A 16,559-nucleotide genomic window follows, 5' to 3' on the forward strand; every position below is an offset into this window, starting at 1 on the left:
TTAAAATGGCAATGACATCCCAATCATTTGAATTATAGAAAATAGTTTCTACATGTGTATGTGTGTACATATTCTAAGGATATACACTAAAGTCAAATTTGCTATTAAAATTTTAATTTCAGAAGTAGAATTTGCCTGCATTTGTAGTAATGATCATTTCAATTTTGGAAACTTTTGAGTGCCCAAATATTGAGAGTAGCACCAGAAGTAAAAAAAAAAAAATAAAAAAATGAAAAAAAGAAGTATCCAAATGCAGAATTATAAATATAGTATTCCCTTAATTTTCATGCCTTCTAGAATCATCTGATTTCTAATACTTTTCATTATTTCTAATACAGTACGTCCCTGCCACTGTTTTTTCCAACACCATTCCTTCTAGACTACAACCAACTTCCTTCTCCCCCAGTTTCACTGCCTATCCATTTACCCTCGGGATAGAGCAAGCCTCCCAGTAATATGAAGAGAACAAGGGATAACAAGTTACAAAAAGACTAGGTACAAACCTTCATATCAAGATTGGAACAGGCAAATCAGAAGGACAAGGGCCCTAAGAGCAGGCAAAATATGAGTCAGAGATACCTCCACTCCCACTGTTAGTCCTACAAGAACACCAAGCTACACAACTATAATTTATATTATGAGTACCCAGTATAAACCCAGGCAGACACCTTTACTTTGCATTCATTCTCTGTGAGCCACTATTAACCCTGCTTCACTGATTCTATGGATCAGATTTTTGTAGGTTCCTTGACCCCCTAACCCCTCTTACAATCCCTCTCCCCCCTCTTCCAAGATATTCCTCCTAATATTTGTCTGTGGTTTTCTGCATGTGCTTTCATCAGTTGTTGGATGAAGCCTCTCTGATGACAACTGGGCTATCTAAATAGAATGTTAGAATATAAAATACAACATAAATAATATATACTGCACAGAATAATGAGTCTCTGTTTCCTAGAGTTCAGACTAACAAAATTAGCATGTTTGTCTATAATTGTTCAAGCAACTCTCTGAATAAGATAACTGCAAATGATGCCTTTCCTTTGAAGAAATAATTGTGCACCTGTTTTTCATACACAAAAGTTGGGTTTTGCCTTTGTGCATCGAATGTGATTAGGAGAATCAGGGGACAATGCAACCAGATATTTGCATAATATAATGGCAAACTGCAACTTATTTTAAGCTTATGGTTTCTTTTTTTTTGTCCTTACTCAACAATAATGAAAATGATGCCCAAAACACTTGTGTCTCTCTGATACTTGGGGGTTAGGGTTCGTTTGTATAATACATTATCAATGGCACATGGCAGAGTAATGGATAAAAATAATTCTAGGACATTCTACTGAAAATACATCCTATTTTCTGGTGCATGTCAAAGCCATTTTTAGGAAATTTCCTCCATCTACCTCATGCACATTACAATATGTTTCCTGATTGAAACAAAAAGTATGAGATTTCTTGCTGATGATCCAAGAAATGTGAATAAAGTTGTTGGCAGATGGTTCTCACATCATTCTGAAATATCTTATAGTGACAAATAGCAAAGTGTATATATTTAGTTTTTTTGCAGATGGCATGCCAAGTGCTGGTATTCATCTCTACATGCTTTTACAAAGACAATATTTTAAGAGTTAAGATTCAAAGACAGCCCATAGTTTCTCAAAGAACTGAGCAGAATGTTAATGACAAAGGCCATGCCTATCATCTAAGTCTTCTCTTGATCAATATTAATATTCTAGTTCAATGCTGTACTTAAAGACTGTGATAATCTCACAATGAGTTATTGTGTCTACTACAGGGTTATTTTTGACTATTTTATTTGAATTGAAAGAGGTCTTATTTCAGTAAGTTTAAGATTATGAGTTCATTTTATACTAAGATGCTCTGCTCCATGGTTAATTCATGCTAATAATCTCTTGTCAATCATTAAATGAAACTTCTAAAATACCTATAATCTTTAAGTATTAACAAAGTTTAAAAACCCAAAGTCTCTTCTGAGAATCAAGGCTGTCTTATAATAGTAACTTATGTATTTCCAACACACAATTGCTCAGAATATTCCAGAAGTGAAGAACAGAGATAAAGAAAAGAAATGCTGAACAAAAGCAAGACCAGCAGGCCAACCTTCAAATCTGTAATTCCATGACTGATGTCAGAGTGCTAAGATGGCTCTTCACTTCCATCTTTGCTGCCTTTGACACTTTCCTCTCCCTTACACTGGTTTTACTCACTATCTGCAAATCTACAAGTCTCCTTTGCAGAAGTCTCATGGCACCAGCATCTCTACCATCTTCAGGTCTCCAGTGAAATGCAGACTTTGCTTTTATAACTTCATGGCAATGGTTTCTCAGGGTCTCCATGCACTCTCCTACCATACTCCTGCCTTGCCGACTCTATGTAGCTTTTGAGAAATATTCCATAACTACTTTAATTGTATATCTGTCATAATACTAAAGCTAGAACCATGGGGAGGACACTGAAAAGTTTAGTATACCAACCTTTTTGAAGAAGGCCCTGGCATACATTTTGCAATATTTCTCTGTTCCTGCTTCTTAGGAGCAGGAAATTCTCCTGTACTTTTCTTTTTTTTTTACCAATTTGAAGCTTATTTATTTGGGATCTTTGACCTATGGGCAATTCTCTCCTTATTCTAATTTGAATACAGATTCTCTTTATCTCTGTCAGTACAAGTCTTACTCCCAACATTAAATTTCTTGGTGTTTTGTCTCTTTCCTTCTTTCCTTTCTTCCTTTTTTCTTTTTTCATTTTATCTTCAAAGTGTACTTTTCTCCCTGCTTGCTTTAACACTTAGAATACATTATTTGTTTTTCTTATTTTCTCTATCAATTAGTATAAATATCATGATAGTATAGATGTAAGTATATACATGCCATTTTTTGTTGTTATTTCTTTCATTTGATGTACAATTTATTCCTGGGATGATCACTCAACTTCATTTCCAATTCTTGTGACAAATATCATACAACTAATATCCCATCTTGCTTAAAACTCCACAATAATGTTGCTGCTCTTAGGAATTGCAATACTCTTATCCATTAGTCATTATGAGGTACGCAATCACCACTATAGCAAGAAGGCACACCCTTTTATTCCAGACCACCCAGAAAAGTAGTCACATTGGGATTGTCACAGTAGCACACCTTCTTATACTAATCTTCCTCTCTTGCATACAACAGCATTCATTTTTGGGGTGATTCAATAACTCCACCTCAAGTAATCTCTGTTTCCATTGGCTTTATTAAATATTAGTTGTTTTCTGAGACATTGATGTCCCCTGAGGGAATGTGAGCAAATTTCCATTCATTCTGTATAGTATAATGTAGCTGTAAATTTCTAGAACAGTGGCCCAGTTTATTTGGTTAAGTTAATTGCAAGAACATAGGTATCAGATTACTTAATGGAGTATGTTTGTCTACAAAGGCAAGTCCACCATGGTTTCTTACCCTAGCATGAATGATGATTCAAATGCAATATATTCACGGAACTCCCTGAACTACTTGCAAACAACTAAGCTGACTGTAGAATCTCATTTCTATAATAGTTCATGGTTATATAACCTAGGAGCGCTTCCTTGAGATTCCTACTACTTTTAAGGTTCCTCAGGCTACATGGTTTCACTTGCTTTCTAAGTCCCATGAAGTGCGTCTCTTCCTCCAGGAGCAAATGTTTCTATTCAGAAGGAATAGCTCTACAACAGCACCCAGTGTTAACATATTGAGCTGATATGTGCGCTTATTCACTTAACATGTATACATGATAATTAGAAAATATGGAAGCAAACAAGATTACATAAATAAATAGATTTTTAAGAATAAAGTTTTTTCTTTGATAGTTGACTGTAGGTCGCCAAGGCGCCGCCATGTTCTCTCTTGCCTGCTTGCCGCTGCCATTTGGCATCAAGCCTCCCTCCGCCTTGCCCCGAGGCATTTCGCGCGTCCACCCTCCACCCCCAGTGGCGTGATCCAGCCTCAAATCATGAGCCGACCCGTATGCTCAGGAGGGGCCTAGACCAATCAGACACAGATAAGTCATGGCTTTTGTTCTCCACAGTTTATAAGCAGTGCGCGCCTGGGATCTGGGTCCTTCGCCATCATCTTCAAGTTGTGTGTTCCCAATAAAGTGTGTTCTAAGAAGGATCCTGTTGTGGTCGTCTCTTCTGCTGGCGGACATGGCGTGCCACAGTTTACCAGTATTATGCACTGTTTACTAGAAGATCACATTTCTAACATCTCTTCTGATAGTAACAGCAGACTAGATAAGGAAATTGTTGTCTTATTGCAGAGATTAGTTATCTAGATTTTCATTTTGTTTCCTTTGAGACAGTATTTCTCTGTAGCTTTTGAAGCCTTTTCTGGAACTAGCTCTTGTAGACCAGGCTGGCCTCTGCCTCCTGAGTGGTGGGATTAAAAGCATGAACCATCACAACCTGGCTTGTTTCCTTCATAAATTTATTATAAATAAATAAATATTCTACATCAAGTAAAAATAGCCTATAGAAGAAAATACACAATATATTTGTTTGGACTAGCGAAAAACAATACACGTTTAAAGATATGGGAATCAATATTATTTTGCTTCCTTTTGAAAGTAGACATTTAAATAATTCTTATAAGGGACATCTTCCTATTTGGTTTTATGATACTGTGTTTTCTGATAAATTACCATGTTTTATGATATGGTGGAAATCATGGCTTATAGTGATTTTATTCCCCATCTTAATTCACTGAAAAATTTAAGAATTCTCCTCTTCCTTAAAGTAATATTGAATATATGTTTTGATTTATAAACCTGTTTCAGATCTCAAACATCCACACCTTCAGTTTTCAGCAAGGATAGCTAAACAAATTGAGAAATGTCTCCATGAAGCATAAAAAGCAGGTTTAAAGTACCAAAGTAGAACATTGCATTCTTTCTGGAATCTTTTTAATTTTTAAATAGTTTAGGCTGAGTACCCATAAAATGTGATGATTACTTCAACTGGGGTATTGTTTTCTGCTGCAGGAGTTCCTTGCTCTCCTTCAGCCAATAGCCTTTAAGATACTAGCCCACTTGGCGTCATCTCTTTGGCTTGAAAAATCAGCAGTAGTCATGTTCTCTCTCTCTTGCTTTAGACTCTGCTTCTGGCTACCAGATTCTTTTCCTGGTTGTGCAGAGGGCTGTTGTCTAGTACTGTGATCTGTAAGTTTTTTCTTTAAATAAATAACCCTTTTATTATTAATCATAATTCCAAATTGGTTTGGGATTATTTTGTGACTTACTCTATTACCTGGCACCCAACATTTGGTTTTAGAACCACTCCACCATCCCCCATTCAGGCTGGGCTGCCTGCCACCAACATGGCTTGGCTCAAGCCCTCCCTCAGCCACCACCTGTGTGTGTCGAGCCAGGAGCTCAATATAGACTGTTGCACAGTGACTTTTCTCGCCTCAATTAGTTACACGTTTCAGATTGACTTCAAGTCCCCACGCACCCTATCATTTGCCTTTTGAAGTGTATTTAAACTCCACGCCTCCAGGAATCCATGGGCCCGGACAGTCTCTGCCCACCTGGTTTGATCTTTTCTGAGTGGTTTTTAAATTGTCCTTGCAACACAGCACTTAGGCAGTGCAAGTCAGAGCACAAGTGGTTGCCAAATGCTGAAACCCCCCTGGGGCAAAAACACCCTGGGATATTCCTTCCAGTGGCTCAAATAGACACACTCTTTGAAATCCCTGTCACGACCTAATGGAACAATACCACAGCTGTGTTTGCAGTGTGACACTTTGTCCCAGCATAGGGACTCTAGGGCAAGCAGTCGGCTGCTCTTGCAGGAGCTTTGTCATGACCCCCTGCATCGGGTCAGAGCAGAGCAGCAAAGCGGGTGCCTGGGGAAAGCCATGCTGTTTATCAGCCTCTGGAAGCTCCCTGGGTATTTGTTCCCAGTTGCCTGGACTCTGGTTTTTGTCCCTCTGTTTATTACATCTAACCTCTCAGATGAGTCATTTTTCTCCAGTTTTTAAACAAATATCAGGGCAGATTTTAAAACAGGATTTGTCGTGACACCATTGCATTGGTTACAGTTGCAACTTGGAAATATCACCATCTGTCAGTTAACAGGTAAAATGACAGGTTTCGTTTTTAATGGGACTTTTGCCATGGTTTTTGCTGCCACTATGGAAGAAATCACAGGAGGCCTATATGCCTATGGAGATAACTCAATTTACTGCTATTAGATTTCAGTTTTCTTCTTCATATTATATCATTGTAGAAGTATATGGAATTAATTGATAGGATTAATACCATAATAGGCAAAATTGACGCCATATCTAAGGATACTAGAAACTTAACTGAGATGGTTTGGGCTGTTGAATTTGACATTCAGAAGTTATCACAGAGTTTTGATAAGGTAACAGAGAGAATATACCTCCAGGATGGCAATTTACACGATGTTTGCGAGCATTTCAAGGAGAAGATGATATCTTTGAAAGGAAACATTAAGGCCTTGGAATCACAGGCGTTAATGGGGACCAGAAAATTTATACCACAGGAAAGTCATTAGAAACCTTTGCCGATCAGGAGATTCAGGCTTTATGAGAGATTATGATTAAGAGATTTGAAATGATTGAGGAAATTATTGAAGCTGATGAACAGGGTGAGAAGACACAAGGGTAGGATACACTGTCACTATCAGCTGTCAGAACTGGTTTACCCAGGATTTAGCAACATACCCTGTAATTTACTCTGACAATGCATCAACTTCTAAAGGCTCAAAGGGAGCCAAAGAAGATAGATGGACGACAATAGAAATGAATGATTTAATGGAAATTAAGTATACCATCATTACTTATGGCTTACATTCTACATTTATTAAGGAAGTGAAAAGGGCTTGGGCTTCTAATGTCAGGGCTACGCCCATGACTTCTCCCAGTTAGCATCAGCAGTGTTAGAAAATGGACCTTCCTTGTTGTTTGGAATATATCTCAGAGAAGAATCCAAACATATGGAACATCAAGGGAGAACAAAGGGTATGAAGGTTTCCCAGGATCAAATTCTAGGTGTAGCAGCTTATTCTGATCCACAGGTCCAAAGTCTTTATAACGAAGAAGTATTGTCCCTATGCCACAAATCAAATTGAATGCATGGAATAGAATACCAGAACCGGGAAAAATTTAGAGTCATATACCAGGATTAGGCAGGGACAGGGAGAACCCTATACTGACTTTTTTACAAAGATTAATTAAGGCTCTGAACATAGGAGTAACAAACCCAGAAGATAGACAAATAGTTCTTGAATCGCCAGCTTTTGAAAATGCAAACTTAGAATGCAAAAAGAGATAATTGTGCCTATAAAGACTAGATTAGCAACTATAAATGAATGGATTCAGCAAACCATGAATTTCCAGACATTTAATTATGATGCTGAATCTTGTGTAGGGGAAGTGATTTCCAAAGCAATGAGGGGAAATCAAACTGCCGAATGTTTTACTTGTGGTAAATTAGGACACCTGAAAAGGGATTGCAGTCAAGGAATTTCTAGGAATAATATCTTATCTGGGAATGGCAAGAATAGAAAACCTCGGCCTTCAGGTATATGTAGGAGATGTGGTACAGGACAGCATTGGACCAATGAATGCTGATCAACAATAGACAGGCAAGGCAATGCAGTACCATTGGAAAGCTCCCTGAGGGACCTCTCACAGGCCCCTAAGCCAAAAGTGTCCTAGTTGTTCCCAGTAACCATGGAAGACACGTCACACCAGGAAAATTAAAAATTCTACAACCTTCTCTGCTAGACCATAAGGTTGTAAATGATGGCTCAAATTTGGAGGATAAGTCAGAAATTCAAACAGAAACTAAGAAGTATATATTGGCAAACCTCTATAAATGATCAGAGACAGAAGCTGAGAGTATGTATAAATGGAATTGTGATTGTTGGCTTGATAGACAAAGGAGTAGATGTGAGTATTATCAGTCCAGAATCTTGGCATCCAAATAGGCCTCTTCCAGAAGCAGATGTTCGATTACTAGGAATTGGAACGTATCTCGAGTTAAACAAAGCACAAGATGGGTTGACTGTATTGGGCCATAAGATCAAATAGGAAAGCTGAGGCCATATGTAGCTGATATTGCAATAAATTTATGGGGCCATGACCTGCTACAGCAATGGAATACCCAGATTAACATTCCTGCAGTCCCAGGAACTCAGAGTTGTGGGAAGAATGTATTAATGTACTATGCATGAAGGTTACCAGCCATTCATGCTGTTCAAGAACACAAAGTAAGTAACAAACCTTTAGAGGTACCAACTGACAACAGTTGAGGAAAAATTACTGGAGTCACATGTGGATAGGGTGAGTCCAAATCTTAGTTGTATTCTAGTCATATTGCCTTCCAGAATTTCTCTTACAAAAATTTTAATGCTGAAGTAATATATTATTTTAGAATGTATCTATTTACCACACAAACCAAGTGAAAAATTAAAAAAAATATGTGATTCAATTCTCTGAATTAATTTTAAAAGGTAAACTGAAACTTTGTCAATTAGCAGGTATAGACCTAGCAGAAATTATAGTTCCTTTTACTATTATTGAAATAAAAAAGTTATGGGAAGACAAGGAACCAAAGCAAAGAGCTTATGCTAATTTTTGGAGAAATTAATAGCAACTATCCCAAAAGCAATAGACTTCACCTTATAAAGAGAACTTTCTGGATTCTTCATCGAATTGTTTGTGATGCTCCAATAACTAGAGCCCATACATTTTATACTGATACTAATAAATCATGGAAGGCAGCTTACAAATCAGATGACTTGAGTAAGGTGGAACAAAGCCCTTATAATTCTGTTCAGAAGGCAGAATTATATGCCATTCTTTTGGTACTAAGGGATTTTAAAGAACTTCTTAAATATAGTTACTGTCCCACAATATACAGAAAGAGTTATCTTGCATATTGAAACTGCTGAATTTATACCAGATGATATAGCATTGACTTCATTGTTTATCCAAGTACAAGACATAATAAGGAATAGGCTTTGTCTGATGTACACAACACACATCTGATCCCATACAGGTCTGCCAGGTACTCTAGCACAAGGTAATGCAGAAGTTGATCAATTATTGATTGGAAGTATGTTGCAGGCCTAAGAATTTCATTAAAAAACATCAGAGCAATAGCAAAGGTTTAAAGAAAGTGTTTTCTATTACATGGCTACAAGCTAAGGAGATTATAAATAGATGCCCTACTTGCTTTTTATATAACCAAACACCACTACATGCAGGGAAAAACCCAAGGGTACTCAAAGGAATGAAATCTGGCAGATGGATGTGTTTCATTTTGTAGAATTTGGAAAATTAAAATATGTACATATTTGTATCACACCATTGATACTTATTTAGGCTTTCAATGGGCAATTGTTTAATCTCAGAAAAAGCTGATTCAGTAATGACACATTTATTAGAAGTTATGGCCATAATTGGTATACCTACACAAATAAAGACTGATGATGATCCAGTTTATGTCTCTAGGAAAATGAAACAGTTTTTTGCCTATAATAATATTAAGCATCTTACAAATATGCCACAAAATCCTACAGGTCAAGCAGTCATTGAAAGATCAAACCAAACTATAACAAACAGAAGGGTGGAAAATGCCCCCAGAAATGGATTACATAATGCCTTATTAACCTTGAATTTTCTTAACACTAATGAGAAAGGGACACGCTAGCAGAAAGACATTGGATAAAGGAAAAGTCTGCTGAACTAAATCAACCAGTTTATTTCAAGGATGTGCTGACCTCGCATTGGATGCCAGGAGATGTGTTGCATTGGAGAAGGGGTTTTGTTCTTATTTGCAAAGGAGAAGAAAAAATATGGATACCATCAAAATTAATAAAGATTTGGTTTGAAGAGGTGAAACCTCTTGGAAAGGAGACAACAGCTCATCCACAATGATGATAATCATACATCATAAAAAAACATATAGGATTGGGGCAGGTTTCTGTTCTTGTCTTTGCAAAAACATACTCATCTTCAAAAAATTCAAGGGACCCTGGATGTTTGAATGCTGGCAGTTGGAAAAATAACTACCCAATAGGAATCATGAAGAAAACTGAATAGGTCCTATAAGTATAAATGTCAATGATATACATTGTTTGCGTGTGTCTGTCTGTGTGTATTTATATTTCTAAATATATAGAACTGGTTTTGGAGTCAGACTTTGTCTCAGTCCCTCTCTAATTCCAAGCATATTGTCAAGAGAAAAACCCAGAGTTTCTGTCTCATGTCAGAAGCCATCATATGGGATGGAAGGAGAAAAGAAGTTAGAAAACATCTTTGCTTTTCTCCAATCTATCACACCTTTTATTGACTATATATGTCTGTATATGTCTATGTAATTAATGTTTAATTTTTCCACAATGAACAATGAATTTTCCGGCAGTAATCATTGAAGTTTCCAGGAATAAGATGGGTCCCATAACAACTCCACCTGGTTCATATGATGTCATGATACTGACAGTGCTACTACAAGACCTGTATTGGTTACCAGTAGCAAAAGACAGTTCCAACTTGGTTAGCTCAAATGGTGTACATCTTTTCCAACATTCTGGTCAGACCTCCAAAAAATACACAGAGACTATTTGCAATCTTATCAGACGCTAATCTTGAAACCATCATTTTACTTTCACAGGATCCCCTAGAAAAAATGTTGCCCCCTGTGACAGCAGGAAGTAATTCTAGAAGATGACATACCCTATCCCAGAAAAGTTTGTCCTCGGGTTTAGGGACATTATTTATGGGTTGATTATAATTGGTATATGGTTGAGGGTTGGTAGAGGATTTTATAAGCTCAGGGACCATTTTTTAAGAAAAAGCGGGAAAATTGGATGGTGGGATAATAAACTGGTATTTGCGAGTTATTGTTTATAGAAAATTACATTGGTATAGATTCTTGCATATGGATACAAAGTTAAATTATATTGAATATTGTATGCATGAATGGTTCTAATTCTGTTTAAAACATATTTATGTGTGTATATATATATATATGTATATTGCAGTGTACATTTCTACCTCTGAATAAGATACTTGCACATTGTTTTCATTTGGAGGTCATTGTTCTCAGTTTTTGCACAGTTGTTTATTGTCTTAGTCTTTAAGTTTGATAGGTATTCAGAATTATAGATCAATAGTCAACTATGTCTACTAATAGTTAGACTAATCGGGTTTTTTAGATCTGTAGAAATTATGTTCTGTATAAATAGATAATCTTCAACCTCTCCAAACAGCTGTAGAAAATGGCATTTAATCTAACTTAGAGTTCTGTGATAGCAAGACACAATCACTCCTGGCAACACCGATCTATTCCCAAGAGCTTGTTGAACATCAAAGACACTCCACTTGGAGCTTGTCTTCTTCTTGGCAAAACTGACCCGTGGGCAAGGAATTGCCCATACCTCAACAACTGACAAAATACCTAAAATCCAGAAATGGATAAGCAGAACTGTCAAATCTGGTCAAGACAGGGTAAGATGGTTTTGAAAAATTTCTTGCCTTTAAAAATAATCTGTCAGTTATTCTAGGCCTTAGCCAAAGTTAGTTGCTTCTAATGTGACTTTGGGTGATTGCCTAGGTAGCCAGTTGTCTCTGTGATTTGTTGCATGTTTTGGAAGTTGTTTGATTGCTCTTCCTAACTACTCAGGTAACATTATTTCCCTTCTCAGATCTTTGATGGGGTTGAAGACTAGATAAATGTAGTTACTTTCCACTCATGACTTAGCCAAGTTATTTATTATACAAGATTTAAGCTAGTTAGAATAGGATATTTGTTTTTATTATATATAATTTTGTAGAAGGTTTAGAACTATCTTACCTAAACAAAAGGTGGAGGTGCTGTGGGTGCTCCTTCTGCTCCTTCAGTCAATAGTTTTTAAGATACCAGCCTACATGGGCATGGTCTCTTTGGATAGAAAAAGCAGTGGTAGCTGTGTGCTCTCTCTTTCTTGCTTTGAACTCTGCTTCTGGCTACCAGACTCTTTTCCTGTTCGTTCAGAGGGCTGTTGTCTAGGATGGTGATCTGTAAGTTTTTCCTTTAAATAAATAACCCTTTTATTAATCATAATTCCAAACAGGTTTTGGTATTGTTTTGTGACTTACTCCATTAGTTTTCTAGTTCCTTCTTATATTTAAAATTATACCTGCTTTGTTTTTAATGCTAAATTAGACCATTCATTCTCCCTCTATCCTCTAAATATTTTATGTACAAGAGGATGGGTGTAACAAATAATCCCTTTCCAGTTCCCTTTGACAAATGTTGACAATATTAATGATAAAAAGTCTCTAAATATCTTAGCTCTAGTAACCTCCAATTGTTCCCTAAAGAAAAGGCTGCCATGGAAAGAAGTTTCCACATGGCAACACTTGAGAAGCCATGGAAGTCCAAAAGGGAAAGGTAAAAGTAATAACTTCAAGTCTGAAGTTTAATAAATTTGAATAATATCAATCATGTCACACTTTCAGGGTATTAACAGAGTATACTTCATAGTGAGCCAAACAAATGACAGGTAGATTAAGCTAAAACTCAGAAATATATTTTTCTTATTTAAAATATATAAAAGGTAACACCGGTAAATAACTGACATGTGTTGACTTTTATGGATACTCTGTTCAATTTATTCTTTTGTTTTAGTTTGATTCCAGGCCAAATTGTAGAGTGTTACTGTTGTTTTGGCATCTTTTCTGCCAGTCATGGTTAAGAAAATAAAAGGACTTAAAAGGTCTGGTAGTCTGCTTGTCTTCTTCTATTGATGAATATGCATGTTACCTTGTATAGACTAGAACTAGAACTTTACTTTATGCTTGTTAAGTATTTCATATCTTTTCTTTGCTACACTGTCACTCTCTACATATCATCTACTGCTTATTCAAATTAAAGGCTTGGATTCTTTCAATGATAATGGGATGTGGCAGTAGTAAGAAAATAATATTATGTCAGTGGTCAGTTTTAGAGGTGAGTGACAAAATACTGTGATGATACATATCATGAATCAAAACAATAAAAAATAAAAGGATAGCAGCTTATTGGCAGAAATAACTAGTATTGGCACCATATCTAAGTGCTTCAAACAGTTGGTGTTCTCCAGCATCCCAGAACATGAGAGCCTTCTTGTTATCAAAGTCTTTCTCATTTAATAAACCATAATAAAAAAACCATAATAAAATCTTATTTTTATCAAAGACAGCAAAGAAGACTGTCTTCTGTTTTGCTGCTAGTGGTCAAAATGCTGACCTTTTTGTTACAGGCTGATCTGCTGATGAAATGATAAGTCAAGTTGAAGTTTTACAGCGAGTCTTTTCTCTGTGTTATGTTGTTTTCTTTTTGCCTGCCAAAATGTAGGAGAGAGGGAAATTTGCAGTTATTTTTAGGAGAAGTCTTTGTGCATAGACTCCTGTGACTTAAATATGTCCTTCAAAAATTTAGGTGTTACCAAAGAGATGGTATTGAAAAGTGAAACCTCTGTTAGGCAATTATATCATGAGCTTCTCTCTTGTGAAGGGAATTTATGTACTTTATAAAAGGGGATTTATACTGTATCTTGCTTTTCTGTCCTTAGCTTTATGTGTAGAATAACAGCAGAAAAGCCTCGGCTGGCTATCAAAAACTGTTTCCTTTATTTTTGGCCTATAAATCTCTAAACCGATGAGAAAATAAAAGTTTTCTTCATAGTCAAGCTACAAAAATGGCTTAATTTTGATTCAATTATTTCATTCCATTTGTGTTGTCATAACAGGATAATGTAGACTTGATTATTGACCAAATATTTTTCTCTGTGAAATACTTAGATTTCTTGGATGGTTAATTTTTTTAACAAAACCTTTTTTTTCTCTCATAGTATTCAGATATTATGTAGAAATATGTATATGTGACAAAGTTTTTTGGAGACCAACTGTAAATGTGAGTTCTTGGTTTTTGAGTAAAAAACCAGCTGAAGGCCTTGAGAAGTATCGGGGTCTTTTCTGAGAAGGTGACAATTCTGCCTTTAGAGTTATTTGTGCTAGGTCTAGAAGAGACCACATGGTCTCTAACCTATTTGTTTATCCAAAAGAGTTCATATACACAAATTCTTGCCATGGCATGGCAATTGGAGAAGAATAGAATAATAACATTTCATAATTAGTTAATTGACAAGTAGGAAATAAGTAGTTTCTCTTAGCAAAGGGAATTTACTCCATTTTATATCATATTTCAAAATATTCCTAATTCAAGATCAAGTATAAATTCCACAAGTAATTTATTTGTGCAGTGTAGTTGCTCTGATGCAAGAAGACTAAAATTTACCAAACAAATTAAGACTCAAGCTTTTAATAAACAGTGAGTTTTTATATATGTTACTTTACTGAGATGTTGAGTATATATTTCTCAAATATAGACTAGTAAGTTTTTAACTAATATAAAGCAGATTTTTAATAATCTCTGAAGTTACATTTTAAGTAATGTAGAGTCCTTATTTACATTTCCTGTGGACTCAGCTGTATATTTGGTATTTCACTTTAAACCAGCAAAGTAAACAGAATAGCTGACATAGTAAGCTTGTGCTGTAAAGATTATGTAGAAGAGCCTAAATTACATTTGAAATCTGGATATTGGCAAATTATTTTTTATAATTATATTTCTGAGGATTAAATCCATGATTTTGTACATGATACATAGGCAAACTACCACTGAGTTAAATCCCCAGTCCTGGAACATTATTTATGTATTTTTTGAAGTCAAAATCACTATTAACTGAGAACTACCAGTGGATAGGACATTTTACAGTAGCAATCTTCTTGTCACAATAGTTGACTGATATCTCTGTTGGCAGCACAACATTGTTAGTCTCTACTGAAGTAAAGATATTTTTAAAATTAATGTTTAGAAATGATATCCCCAAGCATAGGATTCATAATCTTTGAATAAAATTATGGCTCGGGATCCATAGTGATAGAGTCTTTTATATTTTTATAGTTTGTGTGACACTTTTCTATATTAGTAGCATTATTTAGTTAATGTTATCACACACAATATCTTCTTAATTTTTTAAGACAATATGGAAGTAAACATTTTGATTCTCATTTTGTAGATGAGAAAATTGAAGCCAGAAGAGGCTCAAATTTTAAACTCAGAGTCAAACAGATAACAAGTTACAAGAGAAGCTGTTAGGGTTCATTAAAAAGATCTTATATACACATGTTTTAAATATATTATATGTGTGAATATATGCAGCTAATTATTTTGTCACTCCTATGACCCACATACCTGACTTAAGCAACTTAAGGGAGAGTGGTTTGCTTTGATATCATGGCTCATGAGGGCTTCAGTTCATCATGATGAGACTGTGAGAAAGAGGGGCTTCATTCATGATGGCAGGAACACATGACAGAGCCTGTTCACATCAATACCCTCAATGTCCTTTATCACAATGATTTCCTTCCTCAAGTTAGGTTCCCATCATATTATCTGGATCTCCCACAAGCAGTTCTTCTAGATGTAGCAAAACACAACACAAGCCTGTGGGGAAATTTCAGATTCAAATCATAGCAATGTATCTTGCTTTCTGAATAGCTCTAAATTAAGAAACACATCACTTAAATTGTGATGATAAATGTCAACAGATGCAAGACATATAATCCGGAATAGTGAGTTTTTATAAAATATGTAATATTAAGTTTCCCTGTAATAAAAACACAAAAAACCTGCATTTTGTGATTGTTGTGTGTTGTTTTTATTTTTATTAAAAATTTCCACCTCTCACTACTCCCCCTCTCCCTCCCTCTCCAATTCAAAGAGCTGTCAGGGTTCCCTGCCCTGTGGGAAGTCCAAGGTCCTCCCTCTTCCATCCAGATCTAGGAAGGTGAGCATCCAAACACACTAGGTTCCCACGAAGCCAGTACATATATAGAATCAGAACCTAGTGCCATTTTCCTTGGTTTCTCAGTCAGCCCTCATTGTCAGCCACATTCAGAGAGTCCGGTTTGATCACATGCTCCATCAATCCCAGCTCAGCTGCCATTGGTGAGCTCCCATTAGATAAGCCCCACTGTCTCAGTGGGTGGGCGCCCCCTCGTGGTCCTGACTTCCTTGCACATGTTCTCCCTCCTTCTGCTCCTCATTTGGACTTTGGGAGTTCAGATCAGTGCTCCAGTGTGAGTCTCTGTCTCTATCTCCATCCATCTCCAGATAAAGGTTCTATGGTGATATGCAAGATATTCATCATTGTGGCTATAGGATAGGGCCAGTTCAGGCGCCCTCTCCTCAGCTGTCCAAGGAACAAGCTGGGGACATCTCCTTGGACACCTGGGACCCCCTCTAGAGTCAAGTCTCTTGCCAACCCTAAAATGGCTCCCTTAATTAAGATTGGCTCCCTACTTCCCTGCTCCCATATTCACCATTCCTCCATCCCAACCATCCCATCCAAAATATATAAAGAATTCAAGAAACTAGACTTTAAAATGCTAATTAAACCAATTAAATAATGGGGCACTAAACAGAGAATTCTCAACAGAAGAAGTTCAAATGGTCAAAAG

Source organism: Myodes glareolus, chromosome 6 (assembly GCF_982192425.1).
Source record: "Myodes glareolus chromosome 6, mMyoGla1.1, whole genome shotgun sequence".
NCBI lineage: Eukaryota > Metazoa > Chordata > Mammalia > Rodentia > Cricetidae > Myodes > Myodes glareolus.